Genomic DNA, 19,460 nt, shown 5'->3' with positions numbered 1-19,460 from the left:
CGAAATGAGATATTTATTTATCTAGACGATTTGTTGGTGATCTCTGAATCCTTTGAGCAGCATATTCAAGTCCTCAATGTCCTGTCTGGCCGATTACGCGAAGCTGGTCTGACCATAAACGTGGAGAAGTCCAAATTTTGCCTAAAGGAGATCAAATACCTAGGCCATATTATAGGCAACGGAACGATCCAGACAGATGTTGAGAAGGTCCAAGCGATTCAAGAGTTTCCGGTCCCCCGATCCGTGAAACAAGTCCGTAGGTTCTTAGGTCTCACTGGTTGGTACCACAAATTCATAAAAAATTATGCGGGTATCGCAGCGCCAATCTCAGATACACTTAAGAGCAAGCGAAAATTTGAATGGACCGATGAAGCACAGAACGCGTTCGATTCCTTAAAATCACAGATGTGTAACGCTCCTGTGTTGCACAGTCCTGATTTTACCATTCCTTTTTCAATCCATTGTGATGCGAGTCACACAGGAGTGGGTGGTGTCCTGATGCAATCAGATGAAGATGGCAACGAGGTACCCATCGCTTTTATGTCACGCAAATTGAACCAATGTCAACGTAATTATTCCGTAACCGAAAAAGAGTGTTTGGCAGCGGTCATGTGCGTCAAGAAATTTAGAGCGTATGTAGAAGGGCATCAGTTTTCCATTATTACCGATCATGCCTCATTAAAATGGCTGATGTCACAGGCTGACCTAAACTCGAGACTAGCTCGATGGGCCCTGAAACTGCAAGGCTTCACCTTTAAGATTTTTCATAGAAAGGGTAGTCAGAACATCGTTCCGGATGCCTTATCACGAGTGCATACCGAAGACTTATCGTATATTGGCATTGATAGCCTAGTGGACCTTCAATCGGAAGCGTTTAAATCCACTGACTATCAGGAACTCATTGCGAAAATTCAAGCTAATCCAGATCGTTTACCTGATGTAAAAGTAATGGATAACCTTCTGTATCGTCGAGCTGAACACGCCACTGGTGAGCAAAATAGTGACGACATGTGCTGGAAACTGTGGGTTCCCAGAGCTCTGGTGACAGAAGTGCTTAAACAAGGCCACGAACATCCCTTAGCTTCTCACAGTGGGATCAATAAGACGCTAGAACGAGTTCGACGCTTCTATTATTGGCCAAATTTAGTGGGCGATGTAAAAGCTTTTATCAACAATTGCGAAGTGTGCAAATGTTGTCAGCACCCCAATCGTCCCCTACGTCCTCCAATGGGCAAAGCAGGAGAGACCTTTCGGCTATTTCAGAAACTTTACGTCGATTTTCTAGGTCCGTACCTCCGAAGTCGATCTGGAAATATAGGCATTTTTGTAGTACTCGATCATTTTTCTAAATTTCCTTTCCTAAAAGTGGTAAAGAAATTTACGGCGGATGCCGTAATTAGGTTCATGGAGGAAGACCTGTTTCATTGCTTTGGAGTCCCGGAAGTGATAGTGTCAGATAACGGTGTTCAATTCAAGTCACACAAGTTTAATGATTAGCGAAATACCAAATTCGACATTCGTACACCGCCGCCTACGCTCCCCAAACCAATGCCTCAGAGCGGGTAAATCGCTCAGTACTCGCTGCTATCAAAGCGTACATTAAGCCCGATCAATCCAATTGGGATGAGCAGATTAGCTTCATTACTTGTGCGTTACGGTCCAGTGTGCATGCAGCCGTAAAAAGTAGCCCATATCGTGTTGCTTTTGGCCAAAACATGATTACTGGCGGTTCCACTTATCAACTCCTACGAAACCTCAGTATGTTGGAGGACCGAACTGTGGTATTTGATCGCGACGATTCCTTCGAGCTAATTCGCAAGACCGCTGCAGAAGCAATGAAACAGCAGCATGTTCGAAACGAAAATATCTATAATCTTCGAAGCCGAGAAGTAAACTTTCAAGTGGGTCAAGAAGTTTATAGACGAAATTTTGATCAGAGTAGTTTTGTGAAAGGCTTTAATGCGAAACTAGCACCTACGTTTCGAAAAGCCCGCATTAAGAAAAGACTCGGGAACAGCTACTATGAGCTGGAAGATTTCCAGGGTCGCTTTATAGGTAAATATCACGCAAAAGATATTAAACAATAAATCGTATCAAGCACTCCAAGTGTGGATCACGCTTTGGTTAGCAAGACCCCAAAGTGTGATTTCAGCGGGGGGGTGTAATATTCGACGCTTTTCGTGCCTTTTATTTGAATTATGAACGGCTAACCCCCAAAATTACAGCCTAAAACTAGGCAGAAAAAAATTCCAGTTGCAGAGCTTGTGAGCTTTAACCATACATAGATTATCAGCTGTTTTGCGACCAAGTGGCAACACTAAGATATGCAATTTTTCAGCTTTGCACTATATTTCATTAAATATTGCTGTGGCTGGATTCTGTATAACAGAAAAAGACCATAGAAGGTGTGGAAAAAACGTGGGTTGCTGTACCTAGTAGTCTCAGCCTCTGTCTTTTTTACCTCGTGGCCGTCAGAGTGACCGGCAGTGAAAAAAGAAGTCTGCTTGAGCTGACCCAGTTCTCTAAACAAGGTCAAGCCCAAAGTCAAAGCCTAGTGCAAGTGCCAAGTGCGGCTCAAAGTGACCATTGAATTTGAGTGGACGCGCCAGTTATATATCGAGCGCCCCCAGTGTATCAACATTTTTCGAAACAGTGGTGCAATTCTGTTGAGGTAATTATCCACCCAGCTGCAGCGACCCGTTGAAAAATGTTCTGTTCTTTCCGTGTAGGATTAGCACCACTAGTATCTACGTATTGAAACGCTGGTCTAGAAGATACGGATTGGTTATTCCCGGAGACCTCTTGGCCACGTGCCCGTACCACCGTTCGGTAGCCGAGGGCATGGACTTGCGCCTCAAGTAAACCCGATCGGTGTGCTCTGCAATCTTCGCCTGGACAAGTTCGACCCATGGGGATGAGCTGAGTGACTCTTCAAATAAACCAGTCACCCCACGAGCAATCCAGGGTGCGAGTGTACCTAACCTCACGCCGCAGATGGACCGCGGTCATTGACCCCTGGCATCGGAAGCAGCTGATGTTACCTGCGCCCGGTACAATCGTGTGCCACCTTCAGACCTCGAGTAGGAACTCGGTCTCCAGCCGGGAAGCATCGAACCCGCATCGGATTTAGTTATATTTTCTATCTTTCTTTCGAAATTAGACCCGATATGCGAAACCCCGTTTTTTTATCCGCTTTCTGTTTAACAATGTTCTTTTGATACGGCAAAAATGTGCAAACGCCAATTAAATCCGGTATAAACAAAAAGGGAATTCCTGTCCATGGGCTAAGTCGAACTTGAAAAAATGAGTAGTGTATTAATACCGATTATTTTTACAGTTTTTGATTTTGGTTGCCACACATTCATCTCATCATCTATGCAGATACTCATCACAATCACACACATCATCATACTCATCCACCCATCAAATCACCTCATCCAACACACAACGAAAGATCTTTCTGCGTGGGAGTCAAAATTATAAATCGTCTCGTAATTGATTATAAGAGAAAAAAAAAACAAGTAAGCCATCTGAAAAGAATGAATGTGCGGTAACTATTCGTTGGTCTTCAACCATGATCACGGTTTTATACACGTATTACTCATGCCTTTAAACGACTTTCCATATACCCGATTTTTGTCTGGTTTTGGCACTGACCAAGTTACCGTAATGACATATGACGTTTCCTTGTTCCTATGATGAACACGTAACCTATTTCTTGCATCTATATATACATACTACTAATAATTTTTATAGATTTAAGAACATTATACCCTACCTCGCCCCTATGATACTCTTGATACTAGTAATACCCTATAAATGTAAGACGATACCGAATAGCAGGCTTATACTAGGGACTAGGTTCTATTAGCGTTAGGTTTTATAGGAATTTAAATGAAGAATTATGGATTGTTTAAATAAAGTAGTTTTGGAAATGAACCATGGCTAAATAGATTATATCGGAACCATGCAACCTCGAAAGACGGAGATGTGACCCACCGCAGTCTTTGTTGGAGGGATCCTGACGATTAATAGGTGGCCCTGAAGGATCATGGTAGGGTGGGCGTTCTCGCCAATGGGCGATACCGCAGCCGACAAAGATCTGACCGGTGATCTTCTTCGTTTACGGGTACATGCTGATCTGTCCCTTTGACCCCCCTGTATCCCGTTTCCTAGTATCCTTTCCCTACTCGTACGCGATTTTTTTTATAAATTCTTATCTCGACCATTTGCCAGAGCTATAAATGGGTAGTAAAATTTCCTCCATGCCCACACCCCGCCGACCAGAGACAAAAGCCGAAGCCAGCGCGTACTTCCTACTCCCGTTTACCTATTCATCAGCTCCTCGACCCTGTACGTTGTATGCTACAGGTAAAGACAAATTTTAAATGGCAATTGGTTCGAAAAGTCTGTCACGATTTTATGGCAGGGTTTCTTAAAGAATTTGTAATTTTGGCGCCCAACGTGGGGCCCTTCTTCGGCTTGCCCCGACCAAGAAAGTTTTATAAAGTCATCAACACCAATGCGAGCTGCATCTCAATGCAGTGGCACAAGACTTATTCCTTCATCCATTAATTCCCAACAGATATACATGGTCGTGCATTGTCTGGGTGATTGACTTCGAGTAGCTGGATTGCGTAGCAGTTTCTAAAAGACTTTAAAGCCCCGCGCTCGAGGTTAATCAAATTACTAGGCATAGTAACGAACCTGTAGTATCTGGCCGGATAGGCCATTCCGCTAAATAGCGCGTTCTAATGTTTCGGTCGGATTTAGGTTTCAAAGTGGATTAGCTCTACTGCCTACCCACCGAGATGGGAGCGTGTTGTTTGGGGGATGAACTTGTCCATACCGTTGCTGATCATTGTCTGCCGTTTTGGCCTGGATCAGGTTAGTCAGTGGCTTAGAGCTACGGCCTGGCCGCGAACGAAGGCAATAGAATCGGAGATGGTATATTTCCTGGGTCAGCATAACCTTGTCTTCTTCTTCAGTTTTTCTATTGTTGTTCCGTTTTTTTTGTTTGACAGACGTAGGTGGAATGGCTCTACTGTATTGTGGTTCTGGACGACCTACAGTATAAGTAGAGGGCCATCGGTTTGTCAGGGTTTCGGATTGCTCGGATATCCGTCAGTGGTGTAGAACTACCGAACGGTCCCAGTTCATCCGATGACTCATTGTACTGATTGTTGATTGTTAATAATATCACCAGAGTCAGTGGGGGACACACTCCTATTAGACGAATGGTGCATGGTTTCCGAATTTTGTGGATACAGAGTAGATATATCGATCGTTAAAAGTTAATAATCGAGAGTAGAAAAGAAAATCATATATTAGTAAAATTAGGATAGGATGTCATTGGATTGGAGTTTTGACGAGATTGATCAAAACGACCATTCCGATATTATCTGTTGTATTTGCGTAAGACAGGTAGAATATCGGACACAGCTTTTAAGAACAAGTTGTAACCACGTATATCATTTAGTTTGTTTTAATAGGAGAAGAGGTGAAAAGACCGTGTGCCCGGCGTGCAACAAGCCCCTACAATCATCTGCTCCTAGCTTAGCTGAGGAATTAGCCGTAGCGCAGGCGTCCGCCTCGAACGTAGAGTCTTCTCAGCTTCGAATGAGAACCAGATCACAGCGTGGGACAGCAGGTCCAGCTGCGAATACTGAAAATTTACCGTCCGTTGGTCCAACTGAAGTCGGTGTACCAATCATGCCAGTTCAGAGTAGCGAGCCAGCGAATGAAGCAAGCCCAGGCTGGGCGCAAATGGCACAGGCGTTGACGGACGCTATGGGTCAAATCGGGTTGTTGTCTCAAGCCATGACTCAAATGACTCAGACTATGGAAATAGGATTCCAACGTTTGGCAAGTCCAACGGTACAGCCGCCGAATGACCAAGCTGCTGGATCTTCACAGCCTAGTGGAGAAAATCAAACCTTCGAACAGTTGTTCCAAATACCAACTCGAGAGTCCGTAGGTGCCCCGATAAATCAGGCTAATGATTCTAATGTCTCGGTAACCCCATGGGGATCCCAACAGATAGCGGGACTACGACCAGATAGGATTGGACAAATAATCGCAGGATGGAAGGTGCGGTTTTCCGGAAATTCGTCCATGTCGGTGGAAGATTTCATATATCGGATAGAAGCGCTAACCAAGCAGACCTTAGAGGGTAATCTCGATCTAGTGGCCAGAAACGGCATTTATTTATTTGAAGCCAGTGCGAGCGAGTGGTTTTGGCGTTACCATAAAAGCGTACCATCCGTGACCTGGCCGCAGCTAAGTACAGCCTTAAAAACTCGATTTAGAGATGGGTGTACCGATCTGGAAATTCGTACGGCAATAGTGCAACGAAAGCAGAAGCCGCACGAACTATTTGATACATTTTACGAAGCCATTGTAACCTTGTCCGACAAACTAGTCAACCCCATGTCCGAAATGTCGCTGTTGGAAGTGCTAAAGTCGAATCTCTTGGCCGATATCCAACATGAAATTTTATACATTCCCATTCTGTCAGTAGCACAATTGCGCAACATAGTGCGTACTCGCGAACGGTTTTTGCAATCAGTGGCTAAGCCTATGGGCAGCGCTGAGCCGAAGCGTAATCCTATACGACGACAGGTGCATGAAATTGTGGTACAGACAGACAAGGAAGGCGATGAGGTCGATGAAACAGAACAGCTAGATATCGCTGCAGTTACCCTTTCCTGTTGGAACTGTGGTTGTCAGGGGCATCGGTATCAAGACTGCGTAGGTGATCGCACCGTCTTTTGTTACGGCTGTGGCAAACGGGATACGTATAAACCGTCGTGCTCTAGGTGCAACGATCCAAAAAACTCGTCAAGCCGTGCACAATCGACAGGTGCACGCAAACCAAACAGTTCGAAAGCAACGAACATCATTTAATGGACGTTTCGACAGTTCCACTACTCCCAGACATTCCTTCACCCACTTGAATTTTACCCCCAAGTGAGGACCGAATTCCATTACCGACTCGATCTCGAAAGCGATTGCTCCAATATCGGCAAACTGTCAAAACCGAGCGCTCTAACGTATTGGCGTCAGTCGTTAATACGTCTAAGGACTGGCGACCCTATGCGGAAGTCACCGTACTGGGAAGGACGCTCAGTTGACTGATGGACACCGGTGCATCCATAAGTTGCATAGGTGGGAAGTTCGCGGCCGACCTGGTTCAGAATCCGAACCAGATCAAGCCTGTGAGAGCAGCAGTACGTACGGCGGATGGGCAGAGCCAGCCAATAATTGGCAAGGTCACCACCGAAGTGGGTTTTCAAGGCCAGAAGAAAGTCTTGAAATTGTTTGTAGTCCTATCCTTGGCGCAAGACCTATATCTAGGCATAGACTTTTGGTCTCGTTTTAATTTGTTACCTGCTTTTCTAGCCAATAAATCATCCAGTCCAGAGGTGTCAAGCTTAGCATTTGATAGTACGTTACATGTGTGTTTGTCGAAGCATCAGCAAGCTCAGTTAGCAGAGACGGTCAACTTGTTTCCCTCCTTTGCGAAGCAAGGTCTGGGAAAAACGGGCTGGTTGTCGCACGATATTGAAGTAGGCAGCGCAAAGGCAATAAAGCAACGACATTATGCTGTGTCTCCAGCCGTTGAAAAGCTAATGTACGTAGAGGTAGACCGAATGTTAGCTCTTGGAGTAATCGAAGAATCAGATAGCGCATGGTCGTCACCCGTGGTCCTCGTTCGTAAACCGGGAAAGGTGCGATTATGCATCGACAGTCGGAAACTGAACGAAGTCACTGTTAAGAACGCTTATCCCATGCCATTGATCGATGGCATTCTCAGTCGGCTTCCTCGAGCTGAGTTCATTTCAAGCATCGATTTGAAGGATGCCTATTGGCAAATTCCGCTGGAAGTAAGCGCTCGTGAAAAAACGGCGTTTACCATCCCAGGGCGCCCGTTGTATCAGTACACGGTCATGCCCTTTGGGTTGTGTAATGCACCCCAAACGATGTCCAAGTTGATGGATAAAGTGATACCGCCATCTCTACGAAATGAGATATTTATTTATCTAGACGATTTGTTGGTGATCTCTGAATCCTTTGAGCAGCATATTCAAGTCCTCAATGTCCTGTCTGGCCGATTACGCGAAGCTGGTCTGACCATAAACGTGGAGAAGTCCAAATTTTGCCTAAAGGAGATCAAATACCTAGGCCATATTATAGGCAACGGAACGATCCAGACAGATGTTGAGAAGGTCCAAGCGATTCAAGAGTTTCCGGTCCCCCGATCCGTGAAACAAGTCCGTAGGTTCTTAGGTCTCACTGGTTGGTACCACAAATTCATAAAAAATTATGCGGGTATCGCAGCGCCAATCTCAGATACACTTAAGAGCAAGCGAAAATTTGAATGGACCGATGAAGCACAGAACGCGTTCGATTCCTTAAAATCACAGATGTGTAACGCTCCTGTGTTGCACAGTCCTGATTTTACCATTCCTTTTTCAATCCATTGTGATGCGAGTCACACAGGAGTGGGTGGTGTCCTGATGCAATCAGATGAAGATGGCAACGAGGTACCCATCGCTTTTATGTCACGCAAATTGAACCAATGTCAACGTAATTATTCCGTAACCGAAAAAGAGTGTTTGGCAGCGGTCATGTGCGTCAAGAAATTTAGAGCGTATGTAGAAGGGCATCAGTTTTCCATTATTACCGATCATGCCTCATTAAAATGGCTGATGTCACAGGCTGACCTAAACTCGAGACTAGCTCGATGGGCCCTGAAACTGCAAGGCTTCACCTTTAAGATTTTTCATAGAAAGGGTAGTCAGAACATCGTTCCGGATGCCTTATCACGAGTGCATACCGAAGACTTATCGTATATTGGCATTGATAGCCTAGTGGACCTTCAATCGGAAGCGTTTAAATCCACTGACTATCAGGAACTCATTGCGAAAATTCAAGCTAATCCAGATCGTTTACCTGATGTAAAAGTAATGGATAACCTTCTGTATCGTCGAGCTGAACACGCCACTGGTGAGCAAAATAGTGACGACATGTGCTGGAAACTGTGGGTTCCCAGAGCTCTGGTGACAGAAGTGCTTAAACAAGGCCACGAACATCCCTTAGCTTCTCACAGTGGGATCAATAAGACGCTAGAACGAGTTCGACGCTTCTATTATTGGCCAAATTTAGTGGGCGATGTAAAAGCTTTTATCAACAATTGCGAAGTGTGCAAATGTTGTCAGCACCCCAATCGTCCCCTACGTCCTCCAATGGGCAAAGCAGGAGAGACCTTTCGGCTATTTCAGAAACTTTACGTCGATTTTCTAGGTCCGTACCTCCGAAGTCGATCTGGAAATATAGGCATTTTTGTAGTACTCGATCATTTTTCTAAATTTCCTTTCCTAAAAGTGGTAAAGAAATTTACGGCGGATGCCGTAATTAGGTTCATGGAGGAAGACCTGTTTCATTGCTTTGGAGTCCCGGAAGTGATAGTGTCAGATAACGGTGTTCAATTCAAGTCACACAAGTTTAATGATTAGCGAAATACCAAATTCGACATTCGTACACCGCCGCCTACGCTCCCCAAACCAATGCCTCAGAGCGGGTAAATCGCTCAGTACTCGCTGCTATCAAAGCGTACATTAAGCCCGATCAATCCAATTGGGATGAGCAGATTAGCTTCATTACTTGTGCGTTACGGTCCAGTGTGCATGCAGCCGTAAAAAGTAGCCCATATCGTGTTGCTTTTGGCCAAAACATGATTACTGGCGGTTCCACTTATCAACTCCTACGAAACCTCAGTATGTTGGAGGACCGAACTGTGGTATTTGATCGCGACGATTCCTTCGAGCTAATTCGCAAGACCGCTGCAGAAGCAATGAAACAGCAGCATGTTCGAAACGAAAATATCTATAATCTTCGAAGCCGAGAAGTAAACTTTCAAGTGGGTCAAGAAGTTTATAGACGAAATTTTGATCAGAGTAGTTTTGTGAAAGGCTTTAATGCGAAACTAGCACCTACGTTTCGAAAAGCCCGCATTAAGAAAAGACTCGGGAACAGCTACTATGAGCTGGAAGATTTCCAGGGTCGCTTTATAGGTAAATATCACGCAAAAGATATTAAACAATAAATCGTATCAAGCACTCCAAGTGTGGATCACGCTTTGGTTAGCAAGACCCCAAAGTGTGATTTCAGCGGGGGGGTGTAATATTCGACGCTTTTCGTGCCTTTTATTTGAATTATGAACGGCTAACTCCCAAAATTACAGCCTAAAACTAGGCAGAAAAAAATTCCAGTTGCAGAGCTTGTGAGCTTTAACCATACATAGATTATCAGCTGTTTTGCGACCAAGTGGCAACACTAAGATATGCAATTTTTCTGCTTTGCACTATATTTCATTAAATATTGCTGTGGCTGGATTCTGTATAACAGAAAAAGACCATAGAAGGTGTGGAAAAAACGTGGGTTGCTGTACCTAGTAGTCCCAGCCTCTGTCTTTTTTACCTCGTGGCCGTCAGAGTGACCGGCAGTGAAAAAAGAAGTCTGCTTGAGCTGACCCAGTTCTCTAAACAAGGTCAAGCCCAAAGTCAAAGCCTAGTGCAAGTGCCAAGTGCGGCTCTAAGTGACCATTGAATTTGAGTGGACGCGCCAGTTATATATCGCCAATACTGGGGCAGCCGTTCGACCATTTGGAAACGAGCGCCCCCAGTGTATCAACATTTTTCGAAACAGTGGTGCAATTCTGTTGAGGTAATTATCCACCCAGCTGCAGCGACCCGTTGAAAAATGTTCTGTTCTTTCCGTGTAGGATTAGCACCACTAGTATCTACGTATTGAAACGCTGGTCTAGAAGATACGGATTGGTTATTCCCGGAGACCTCTTGGCCACGTGCCCGTACCACCGTTCGGTAGCCGAGGGCATGGACTTGCGCCTCAAGTAAACCCGATCGGTGTGCTCTGCAATCTTCGCCTGGACAAGTTCGACCCATGGGGATGAGCTGAGTGACTCTTCAAATAAACCAGTCACCCCACGAGCAATCCAGGGTGCGAGTGTACCTAACCTCACGCCGCAGATGGACCGCGGTCATTGACCCCTGGCATCGGAAGCAGCTGATGTTACCTGCGCCCGGTACAATCGTGTGCCACCTTCAGACCTCGAGTAGGAACTCGGTCTCCAGCCGGGAAGCATCGAACCCGCATCGGATTTAGTTATATTTTCTATCTTTCTTTCGAAATTAGACCCGATATGCGAAACCCCGTTTTTTTATCCGCTTTCTGTTTAACAATGTTCTTTTGATACGGCAAAAATGTGCAAACGCCAATTAAATCCGGTATAAACAAAAAGGGAATTCCTGTCCATGGGCTAAGTCGAACTTGAAAAAATGAGTAGTGTATTAATACCGATTATTTTTACAGTTTTTGATTTTGGTTGCCACACATTCATCTCATCATCTATGCAGATACTCATCACAATCACACACATCATCATACTCATCCACCCATCAAATCACCTCATCCAACACACAACGAAAGATCTTTCTGCGTGGGAGTCAAAGTTATTAATCGTCTCGTAAGTGATTATAAGAGAAAAAAAAAACAAGTAAGCCATCTGAAAAGAATGAATGTGCGGTAACTATTCGTTGGTCTTCAACCATGATCACGGTTTTATACACGTATTACTCATGCCTTTAAACGACTTTCCATATACCCGATTTTTGTCTGGTTTTGGCACTGACCAAGTTACCGTAATGACATATGACGTTTCCTTGTTCCTATGATGAACACGTAACCTATTTCTTGCATCTATATATACATACTACTAATAATTTTTATAGATTTAAGAACATTATACCCTACCTCGCCCCTATGATACTCTTGATACTAGTAATACCCTATAAATGTAAGACGATACCGAATAGCAGGCTTATACTAGGGACTAGGTTCTATTAGCGTTAGGTTTTATAGGAATTTAAATGAAGAATTATGGATTGTTTAAATAAAGTAGTTTTGGAAATGAACCATGGCTAAATAGATTATATCGGAACCATGCAACCTCGAAAGACGGAGATGTGACCCACCGCAGTCTTTGTTGGAGGGATCCTGACGATTAATAGGTGGCCCTGAAGGATCATGGTAGGGTGGGCGTTCTCGCCAATGGGCGATACCGCAGCCGACAAAGATCTGACCGGTGATCTTCTTCGTTTACGGGTACATGCTGATCTGTCCCTTTGACCCCCCTGTATCCCGTTTCCTAGTATCCTTTCCCTACTCGTACGCGATTTTTTTTATAAATTCTTATCTCGACCCGTTGCCAGAGCTATAAATGGGTAGTAAAATTTCCTCCATGCCCACACCCCGCCGACCAGAGACAAAAGCCGAAGCCAGCGCGTACTTCCTACTCCCGTTTACTTATCATCAGCTCCTCGACCCTGTACGTTGTATGCTACAAAACTTATTTGAAAAATTCATGTTATTCACATAAAACTCTTGACCTGGGTCCTTTTGAGGTCGTTTCTTGGTGTTAATAGTTACGCATTTGAATTCAGCTTTCAAATAAATTAAGATAGCGAATTCAATAAGGCCATTCAATATAACACTACGACTTTACTAAATTTACATCTACATCTTCCTCTTTTCAATAGATCTTTTGAAGAGATCAAAACTCGATACATCTCGAAACAGGATAATTGACATCAAATTCGTAATCAGTGAATAGGTAAACAGTATAATTATTATTATAAATATAATAAAAAGTGAACAAATATAAGTGACAATTGTAATTAAATAGTTAAGGATGAGGTGATGGAAATAGCTAATGTTAATGTTTAATGTTTAGAGTTCAACTATGGACAGTTAAACTGTGTAAAAATAGGAATGTACAAATCATAAAATTATCTTCTACTGGAAAGTACGGTAACACAATACAAGGCCGAAAGAAGTTAACTTAAATTATTCATTAAAGAAGATTTTCTTTGGAAGCGCAAGTATCAAAGGAAAAAAGATGGAAAAATTTATTGTAATCGCGGAAAGATTCGTGGTCAGAGTAGTTTAAAGGACAGAGAGGAAGACGGAGAGGAAAGTAATGCTTAGTCAGGCGGGATGGGACAGAAATTCTGATAAGGCTAATGAAGGCCGAAGATTCAACCTCGCCTAGGAGAAGTTTGTGGAGAAAGAGAATTCCATGACTAGTTCTACGGCTTTCAGGAGAGTGCAAGATAATGAGGCGCAGCCGACTCTCATAAGAAGGAAGATGACGAGAGGGGTTCAATTAAGTCCGTGCAGGGCAAAGATAAGGAATTGTTTTTGAACGGACTCAAGCATATCTTGATGTTTTTGGTAATGGGGAGACCAGCTACAGGAACCATATTCCAAGATAGGCCGTACAAGAGAAACGTAGAGTAGTTTAGTGGTATAGGGGTCTTTGGCTTTATTCGAAATAGCGGATATATGAGAATTAAAACATAAGTTCGGAACGAAGATAATGCCTAAGTCATTAACTTTGTACAGGCGTTCCAAGGAAATTTTATTAATTGTGAAGTCAAAAAGGTAAGGCTTGTTGCGATGGAAGGTCATGACGTTACATTTGGAAATGTTAAGAGGAAGAGCGTTAATAGTACACCAATTGTTGAGAACGTCGAGATCTGATTGAAGAAATAACGGATCGCTGTAGGAAAAACATGGCTTGACATCGTCAGCATACATTAGGACTCGTGAATTCGTTAAAACTTGGGGAAGATCGTTGATAAAGAGGTTAAATAATAAGGGCCCGAGATGGCTACCTTGCGGCCCACCCGAAGAGACAAAAACTGGTTTAGAAAGAGAAGATTGGAAGCAGACACGCTGAGAACGATTGCAAAGGTACGCATTAGTCCGTGATTAACTGAATCGAAAGCTTTACTAAAATCAGTATAAACTACGTCAGTTTGACATTGCTTTGCAAATCCGGCAGTTACGAAGGAGGAAAATTTAAGGAGGTTAGACGAAACGGAGCGACGTTTTACAAATCCGTGTGTGATTCTGATAACAGGGAACTACAAAAGTGTTGGAGCTGAGAAGTAATAATTTTTTCGAAGAGTTTAGGAATGGCAGATAAGTGGGAGATACAACGGTAGTTTGAGACGTCTGATTTAGACCCCTTTTTATGAATAGGAATTATGTAGGATTCTTTCCAGACGGTGGGAAAATCACCAAGCTCGAGAGAGAGGTTGAACAGTTTCAAGAGGGGCACGCAAAGAGAATCCGCACAGAGTTTGAGCACGGCACTGGGAACCAAATCTCGGCCTCAAAAGTTGTACTATCAGTGTGTAACTTGTTGAGCTTGTTGCCCAAGCCACGAACGTTCTGATAGGCAATCTTTAACGTACTTGGGGAAGCTAGTTTTTTGCTACAGAAGATGTAGCAGACGTAGTTGCAGATGGAGCAGATGGAGTTGGAAGAATACCTACTCGATGATCCGGGCTGGTGGGACGATTTGTAAAGAGGTGACAAATCGTATGCACCGGCCAGAAAAAGGGGTCGAGCAAACTATTAATATGCTTATCAGGGACGAGCATTTTAAAAGAGATGTTTCGCTTGACCTTGAAGTTAAATTTGGTAACTACGAGACCCGCAGAATTATCTATGTTGAGTTTAGACAATATAAAGTTTCGGACCATGACATCCGTAGCCGATGCCATGAGTCGAGAGACGAAAATAGGTTTTGAAGAAGCAACCGCAGTAAGAACAGATAGAGGGGTCACAGAATTATTAGTTGAGACGGGAGCAGTGGACGTAGAGGTGTTAGTTGGGAAAGCAGTAGTTATGGGAGTTGAGGTTGAGGGAGCCTCAACATCCCTCCGGACGGCAGCGTTATCGGCTTCAAGTAGGACCATGGAAGCGCTTGTGAAGGCTTCCTCGATGGCATTCGGGCCGACATCCTGGTCAGACACGGGCGCGGGAGGGGCGGCAGGTGCGACTGCAGGAGAGACTGCAGATGAGGCCACCGTCGTAGTCGGTGCAATGTAACCATTTGTAGTGGCGCCTGTCCAAACTAAAAATATTGCATAACCGTCCCACGGTTTCCCCTTCCCTTAGACATGCACTTTGCACCTTTTGGGCAGTTACGCGCAAGCAACAAAATGACACCAGTTAACAGCGGCAACTGTCAAGGTGTGGTGAGAAAAGGGGAATGAGAGAACCAAGGGTCAAGCGGAACGAGAGTGGCTTGTGCATCTCTTTCCAATTGTACTCGCGATCCCAGACGGACGTCTGAAGAAAATACTCAAGTTAGTGCAGTGAAAGGAACATTTCTAACCTCGACCGAAATTACCGCGTGTCCATCGTGGCTAAGATCTAGTCAAAAGATCAGCCGACCATTACTACGTTTATTAAGCGAAGGCCGAACCCATCGGGTGAGTTACAATTTCACTCCACCTGCCGGCCAACAGAAAATTAAAGTTCGTTTTTTTTCTTAAAAACCTAACCATAGGTTTGGCCGTACGTAATACCGTACGAAACGCCGGTCGTAGTGCCGTAAGCCGTACCCACTACAGTCTCGTCACCTTGACACACATAAAAGTCCCCATCGTACCGATCGACTACTGTATGTATTAGCCGTCTTCGACCCCAAATCTTCTTTCGGCGTGGCGTCTGCATACATGTGAGCATCACTGTATTTACCGCAGGGTGTACCGGCGTGGGTCCACACACATACAAGCCTTGCTCGGCCTACACCAGTAAAAAACTGTCGATGGGCTTATATCTACGCGTGCAGTGACATACATATGTATGTGTGAAGTTGACTATTCCCTCTTCAGTGACTTTCGTCATTGCTACGTCGCTTACGCCGCCCGCATACGAACAGTAACGCTAAAGGAGAAGACAATTACCGGTGCCGTAATACTGTTTGCGTTGCTGAAGAAGTCATTCGGTGTCTCGATCATGATGGCTATGCCCAGTCATTTCGTCATATTAGAATAATACTTTGGAACCCCACTATTGTACTGGCCCTAGGATTAACATTAAAAGTTAAATTCGTTTGATTCGGTTTGTTTGGATTATCATAAAGAAATGTGCAGCTAGAAGGAAAGGAACTAAAACTAATACTCGCGCATATCGCCTATCTACTCTGACAGACTGATATTTACAAGTTTTCAGCCACCCTCATCGACCACATGGAAGCGCTTTCATCGTTGGATTTGATCGTGATGTGAGTGAACGTTAACGTCTGCTATATGTGAATTCAAAATTTTACGCGAGTCGAAGCAACATTAAAGATTCCATGCCTTGACCGTAAACATTTACTGTACTGTAACGCTGACCAATCCAATTGTTCACGAGTTTGTTTTGCTCTGCTCTTTCGCAAGCAATGTAACTTTCTGCAATTCCGAATCTGTCGACAACCGAACGTATGATTAAGATTACCCCACAAGCAATTGCTGTGCACTTTAAAGATGCATCCATCCGTCCCTTGTTTTTGCATTTAAACGGAAAACCTTTCGAATATATTTATATTTGTGTAACGTATTTACGATTATTCCTAAATATACTCTTTATAATTAGTTGACCCTAGTCTAATAAGATCTTTCATCATGATATTTTTATATATATAATTAATCTTAATTGCAGCTTATTTTAACATATTATGCTTATTACTTTAGTAGCCTTTATACATATATATCTACCCTCTTAGCAGCCATGAGAGCTTGTAGAAAAGTGTAATGAATACACTGTTTGTAATGAATTTCCGTTAATTGTTGCCGTTATTAAGGATCATGTGGCGCCAAGATGACGTAACCTAGCAGAAGTAGAGCGTTTATTTTAGCGATCGTTACCCATTACTCAGCCTATTTGGACCGGTGCGATCAAGGAAGGGTGGGCATACCGGTTGCACTGACACCGCAAGCAACTCCCGCTCGAATTCGTTCCGCTGACTCATCTCCCTACACTGTCATTTCTCTGTAAATTTCTTCCGTCTGAACCTTGAACCGCACGCGAAACTTATTTTTATTGTCTTTGCTCCTAATGCTCGAGCTCGTGACGCGATCTCACCCTACCCCACCCCCCACTCTACCCGACTAACCATGAGACCGACAGCAACGCGTGCATGGATCTCGATCATACCCTCCCTCTGCTCGTCTACCGTTTCAGATCCTAGCCTCCTGTTTCGTTATCTGTTACACATTATAACAAAGGTCCATGGCGTCAGAATTTATTAGAGACGGTGGTCGACATTGGGGGCAGGTCCCGGGCATCCCGGGACTGGAAGAGAAACGACCGGATTATCAACAATGATATTGTTAGGGATACCGTTACTGTGCAAAGGATGCAAAGGATATTTGTGAAGTAGTTATTGAAGTATTAACTGAAAATTTTAGCGATCGTACCAGACCAATAAATCATAAAACTCAAAATTAGAAAACTCAAAAACATTTTTTGTTTGAATAAAGATGATAAATAATTGCAACAATTACTAGATGAATATTTAAAGAACGGGATAATATGACCAAGTTATTCCAAATACGCTACACCTAACGTATTAGTTAAAAAGAAAACACGGGACTTAAGGTTATGCACAGATTAAAAAAACTTAACAAATTTTTGATTAAGGACAACTGATTAAGAATCCCCTGATCGGTGATCTGGATGATGGATGATGCTGGACAAATTAGCCAACAGAAGACTCTTTATAACTTTACTTCAAAAGTGGTTATTTACATGTGCTTGTTAAGAGGGATTCGATTCGATACATACATAGTTTGGGACTGCTTTAGGACAATTTGAGTTCCTCAAAATGCCAATGGGCCTGAAAACGAAATTTGCAGTGTGATTGTGGGGGGCAGATTCGAGGGACTCTAACGATGAGTACGTAGGGTACGTAAGGGTGCCATGGTTCTTTCACTATTGGTTAAGAATTAGTGGACTGTATAATCGTTTATATCTTGAGCTTATTTATTTTATTGATTATTTAATATTGGTGGTTATTTTACAAGTATATTACAAGAACAGCGGATGGATCGTTTCTGCGGCGGTACAAAGTATGCGTGCGGGCGGTTTCGTCTGGAAATTTCTACTGACTCAACTCCGCGAAAAGAAGTCGAGCCAAAAGGGAATTGGAAGATCAGGCGATGCGACGGTCCAATGCCAAACGGTACACATCGTTGTGTGCGTGTGCAGCTGCGGGCTTGGCTATGCGTGTGAGAACATTACAGCTATGTTTTGGACACGAGCAAAACAACAATACAGCTATGCGCGTAAAAATAGTTACTTAGGCGGTGTACTACAATCATGAGCGTGTAAATAGGTCAATCGCAATATACATGAACATTGAATTAAAAACTACGAGGCTCATTTCTCACCATACCGGCCCCCCTGAACGACTGTTCAGAACAAGGGAAGCACAGCAAGTTTGGTAATAGGCCTCTTGTACACTCCTCGGGCGGTTTTGACGGTGACCACTCGAACCCTCTCGTCTTGGCCAGGATGAACTTCGGTGATTCGCCCAAGCAGCCACTTGCTAGGCGGTTGATTTGGCTCCTTCAATACCACAAGAGTGTCCACGGTTATGTCGTTGGACTCCTGCTGCCATTTCGTGCGAGGTTGCAAGGAAGTAAGGTATTCCAGATTCCAACGTTTCCAGAATCCTTGAACCTTGGCTTGCAGTTGTCTCCAACACTGCAGTCTGTTAATGTTGACGTCTAACAAGGACGGCTCCGGCACCGACATGTGAGGTTGACCTGTAAGAAAATGAGCGGGGGTAAGGGGATCCAAGCTGTGATCGCTGGGCGCGCACAGTGGGCAAGAGTTGAGTAACCCTTCAATCTGAGTTAAAATTGTTGAATATTCCTCGAAGGTTAACGCACTGCTACCAATTACTCGGCGAAGGTGGAGTTTGATAGATCGTACGCCTGTTTCCCAAAGACCTCCAAAGTGCGGGGCAGATGGCGGAATGAAGTGCCAAATGATGTCCTGACTCGTCAGAAAATTAGCAATTTCCTCGTCTTGACTTTGAGATACAGCTATCCGTTGCATCTCCGTTAGTTCCTTTCTGGCTCCGTGGAATGTTGTGCCATTGTCCGAGTACAAGTCGGATATAGGGCCACGTCGAGACCAAAAACGTTTGAAAGCGGCGATAAATGCAGGAGTCGTCAAATCACTGACGAGCTCGATATGAATTGCTTTGGTGGACAGACAAACAAAGATGGCAAACCAAACTTCGGTGTCCGACCTGCTGATGTCTTGATGGTAACTGGTCCAGCGTAATGCAATCCAGAATGTAGAAAGCAGCGGGTGGGCTGAACGCGAAAGGCGGGAAGATCAGCCATGAGTTGTGTACTCGTTCCTTTGCGCTGGAGGAAGCATATCTTGCAGTTGAATACAATTTTGCGGACTATGTTACGGGCTCCCAGGATCCAATACTTCTGTCTCAACGTGTGAAACATAAATTCGACTCCAGCGTGTAACGATGTGACGTGCTGGTGTCTAGCTATTAAAACAGCGACTGG

General features: G+C 44.0%; 1 protein-coding gene and 1 long non-coding RNA gene across 2 annotated transcripts in view; both read left to right on the top strand.

Moving 5' to 3' along the window:
* The window catches only part of mmd (disintegrin and metalloproteinase domain-containing protein mind-meld), a 557,313-nt gene that overhangs the window by 523,620 nt on the left and 14,233 nt on the right, over positions 1–19,460 (top strand). The window lies entirely within an intron of this gene.
* Positions 2,612–3,294, top strand: LOC117184633 (uncharacterized). Its single transcript, XR_004470041.1, has 2 exons — positions 2,612–2,671; positions 2,730–3,294. It is a non-coding gene; the product is annotated as an uncharacterized lncRNA (long non-coding RNA).

Source organism: Drosophila pseudoobscura, chromosome X (genome assembly GCF_009870125.1).
Source record: "Drosophila pseudoobscura strain MV-25-SWS-2005 chromosome X, UCI_Dpse_MV25, whole genome shotgun sequence".
Classification (NCBI taxonomy): domain Eukaryota; kingdom Metazoa; phylum Arthropoda; class Insecta; order Diptera; family Drosophilidae; genus Drosophila; species Drosophila pseudoobscura.
This window is presented reverse-complemented; position numbering and strand designations above follow the sequence as displayed.